The following is a 4,445-nucleotide window of genomic DNA, read 5'->3' on the forward strand; positions in this document are numbered from 1 at the left end:
ATCACCGAGATGACAAAACTCTAAAGTAGACCAATATATGCAGTCATATGGGCTAAAAACAAATAAATTGTGCAGTAACCAAAGTGGGAAAAATAATAATAGGTTCGGTTAAATAAAAAATTTAAAACATATATGCATTAACATAGCACGCATATATATAAGTTTTGCATAATATTTATTTACCAAAGCCAGCAGGAGGCCTCAACTTATTTTTTAACATAACTTTTTTTTGTCTAATCCATGATCATTTTTATTTCGCTCCGATGATGAGTCAGGTCTAGATCTACTAGATGCTACTTAAGTGCTCTAACAACTACACTAGATATATTTTCGCTAAATATTAATCAAAATATTGCAAGATACAAATCGAACTCCAACATCTAAGTTACAGATTGTTGGCAAACATAACTATCAAATACATATAAATATATTTCATAATTATAAAAAACTTTATATGAATACAATTATGTACAATTTGCTCCGTATTCAAGGTGATCCAAAATTGAATTCAATCCTCAAATTTAGATTTTGCAAGTTTAAGTACTAAAATATACAACTATAATATAGAATAAAGCAACATAAAAAATGATGATGGATATGAACTCCTATGCATAGAAAGCTGCAAGTAGTATAATATTCAACAAGAGCAAATGAGAGGTAAATAAATTACAAAATACATCTCTTCTGTCAATGTAAATATTTTTAAAGAATTAAATAAAAAATTAGCTACCCGTGCTATTAGCGCGGGCCACCTTGTTAGTTAGATATTATTTAATACTCTAAATAGCAAGGTTGTTTGATCTAAAATCTAGAGCGCCTGTATCGCCCACCTCCCCTCCGTCCCCCGCCGGCGGTTTTTTCTTCGTCCAACCTCCCCAATCCATTTTTTTTCCTTCGGTCTTATCCCATTCAGCTTCGAATAGATCGTGGGCCATTCCGTTTCCCGATTTGTGGCGATGCACAGCCTCCCGCCGGCGACCCTCCCGTATCGCCCCGGCGAGCTTCAGACGTCCGCGGCGGGCTCCGGTTCACCCCCTCTTGCCGCGCCGCCGAGAGCCTCCCGCCGGCGCGCCACATCCTCCCACTGGCGCCCCGGCAAGACCCTGCGCCGTCGGCGACCCTCCTGGCGATGCGTTGCTTTTCCGTCCCGTGCCTCCCCGGTGAGCTGCAGGCATCCGTGCAGCGTGGTCACAACAACGCTCTGTTGAAGATACGTTGCCGGCGGCGCAAGGTGTCGTTCTTGCCCTCCGTCGCAGATCCCCTGCGCCCCGACACCACAGCCTCCACCACACCATTGTGCTTGGCCGCTACCGATTCCGTCGATGTTCGCCATCTGTGAGCCCACATCCGTCTTTCCCATTATCTTCTCTCTTCACTCGCCCCCTTTAAATATCTCACCAGGTGATTTCTTTTGATCTGTTGCCTTATATTAATATATGTTCCAAGAAATCCGGATTGGGTGAGATCTCATCCAATTGGCTGCTGTTCCAGTCCCTAACGTGATGAGTTTGTGACTCTCATTGATGGCGGGATCCATCCTGATGCGTGGTCACCCATCCCTGGCTGGCGAGCTGGTGGCATGGCTGACGAGCTGGTGGCCATGAGCAGATGCACAACGATGTGCAACAACACAGAAACACCGAATCAAGCATCCAGCAGAGAGGACAAGTGCCTTGCCCCTGCCCTCTGGTGCCTTGCCCCTTTGTGCTTTCTTCTATGTGCTTTCTTCTATTATCAACTGGTGCATTGTATTCTCTTTGTGAAACTCCACTGGTGCATTTGTTCAGGAGGGGATTTTTTTGTTTGCTAATTAATCTCCGAGTCCAACGTATGTGGATAGTTGTAGATAACATCTCTCGGCAGAGTTATGATTACTAGATTAGCTAGAAAATTATTTGGCAGATTTTGCTGAATTTATTGATTGATAGTTCAGTTTATTTTAGCAGACAATTTGCAAATTATTACAGCGTCAGTGTGCTTGTGAGCTTCTACCTGCTAGCCTGCTACTGCCTGTGTGGTTTTGGCCGGTGGCCACTGCATTCAGTACACTAGAACATGCTTGGTGATCAACACTAGGTGTTATGTGCTTTTGAAATATATATAATGTCTCATGGATTGTGATTTTTGATTGGCCATATGATTTTTAGGAGTTATCCACCTATTTAGTTTAGTATAACTGCTTTATATAATACCTGCCTGCGCCTAGACAGAGCATGCAGCTGTTTTTCGTGGTTCTATTGTGGATCTGTGCAACTAATGATGCATGATTAGCTCTATGTTTTGGTGGATTAATCAGATGCATAATTTATCAAAAATATTCAACTTTCGTCGGTTATATCATTGAGATATAAAAGCTGCCTTGCCATGGCCATTTTAGTTCAGTCAAAATAATTTGTGTCCATTGCCTTCCTGATCTAGACTGCTCTTAGTTCACAGGCTACAAATGAAGATTAAAACTGTTATTTTGGATGACTTAAAATCACACTAGTAATGAAGATGGTTTTCTATACAATGTAAGGTTCTTTTGCCATACAGATATACTTTCTCCTATTTTTGTGTTACTGCATACAATTTTCTATCTGCAGACCATTTAATTTCCGTTGGTTGATTTACCTGGGTGCTTCTGATGATTTGTCCAGGTTGCAGTTCAAATTAGGTCGTAGGTTGTTACAATTGGTAGCTGCATCACTCTTTTCCCTGTTTCATTATTTTATAGTTCCGTTTCTTATGATTTGTTAAGGTTGTAGTTCAAAGAGGTGCCCCTCTTTTCTTACCTTCATTCGATCCCCCATTTGTTTCTTGATTGACTGTGTTGGTGGCGATGGTGTGTAATAATAAAAACCATTAGGTTGGAGAGTTTAATCGAGTACCTGCTGGTGTTTTCAGTCAGATAGCATTCTATGCCCCTGCTGCTGCTTGATGGCCCGCGTTGGTGGAGGCGGTTAGTGGGGACGATTTGCAATAATGGTGAGAGGTTAAAGAATTAAATTGAGTAGTGGGTGTACCTTCTGGTGTTTTCAGCTTATTGGAACTCCTAAATTTAGTGACCTAATGTTTTCAGCTTATTAGCAGTCTCAAATTTAGTGATGGTTGGGTGCAGAGGCAACCAGTTCAGCTTCCTTTTTCCTTATGCCCCATATTTAGTGATAATGAGAGTCATGAAGTATTTTCTGGCATGTCAAAAGCTTATTAGTCAGTACTAATCCCCAGAGACCCTTTCCAGGAGAGCATCTTTAACACCGTTCGGCTGGCTGGATGGCTGCTGGACGGCTGCCTCTGGCTGAAACGGGTCCAGCCGAGAGCAGCCCAGAGTATAGCAGCCGAACATAGTTTTTGGCGACCATCAATATGTGAGTGCTGAACTAGAACATTTTCATATCGTTTGATTTCCATATGATTATAGTCATGGTTCCTCATTGTAATTATCTGATGTTTTATGCCATCAGATTATGTGTCAAAACAAAATACTATTTGCTGGCTCTTGCAAAACCGATGCTCCAAAATTGCAAAGTAGCTATCTTTTATGTTCATGGCTATTGTGAAATCACTCTGTTCAGATAGCAATTTGTCACTTTTTATTATTACAGTTGAGATGACAAGGTTTCAGAAAATAATCATTGTATTTTAAATTGTAGCATCCATTGTACTATTTTTCTTTACTGGCATTGTCATTTTGGACTTTTGATTTCAGGTCATGGCATGTTGGTCGTATGAGCAGTTGTATGCCACGTATCAGCTCAAACTGGACTTCATCTCCGAAGAAAGGAATACCCCCTGCACTGAGTTACTATTGGGGCTAGCATTTAGTGAAGAATTATTGAAGATTGATATTGACTGCAGCAGCGACACACCTGCATAGCATCTCATGATCCTAAGTATTCTATGACATCAAACATTGTTTTTGTAATTATGTAGCGCTTTGACTTCGTGGCTTGTATTTTCTGAAGTTGCTTGGGTGTGGTTAGGTGTACAGCAGTTTGTAAATTTTCGCTTGCGCAGTCGGACCATGTCTGTTCAAGTAATTCTTTCGAGTATACTAGCAATTATGTTTGTGTGTTGCTACGGATAAAGTTATATAAGTATCGGATACTATAGGTGCCAGTGCATTAATTTATAGGGATTTACGTGATCGAGTTGTGGACGGAGGGGGCTGGTCCGCCTCGCATACGGGCCTGTCAATGACAAACGGACCAAACTAAAAAAATTAGGTGGAAACTTTATTCACTTTACTAATAGGTATAAGATACGAACATCTGTATTCACAGCTTGTTCACCTATAATTAATGCATTTCGAATATGAACTGGTTGATGTAAAATCTATTTCCAAAACATTTTAGTATTAAAATGGCAAATTCTTGTTTTTACAACAAATCTAGGGATGAACAGGTTGTCATAGAACTAGTGTGTTCAGGTTGCACACGATTAGTTTTTTTTATATCTCACAT

General features: G+C 40.7%; 1 long non-coding RNA gene across 2 annotated transcripts; it reads left to right on the forward strand.

The window, feature by feature from the left end:
* Window positions 1-845: 845 nt before the first annotated feature.
* LOC120686010 lies at window positions 846-4,094 on the forward strand. 2 transcript variants are annotated; one of them, XR_005679919.1, is made up of 4 exons: window positions 846-1,335; window positions 1,447-2,967; window positions 3,224-3,350; window positions 3,692-4,094. It is a non-coding gene; the product is annotated as an uncharacterized LOC120686010 (long non-coding RNA). The 2 variants fall into 2 exon arrangements; XR_005679918.1 differs by having other exon boundaries at window positions 864-2,967; window positions 3,692-4,058.
* Window positions 4,095-4,445: the final 351 nt, after the last annotated feature.

Source organism: Panicum virgatum, chromosome 8N (assembly GCF_016808335.1).
Source record: "Panicum virgatum strain AP13 chromosome 8N, P.virgatum_v5, whole genome shotgun sequence".
NCBI lineage: Eukaryota > Viridiplantae > Streptophyta > Magnoliopsida > Poales > Poaceae > Panicum > Panicum virgatum.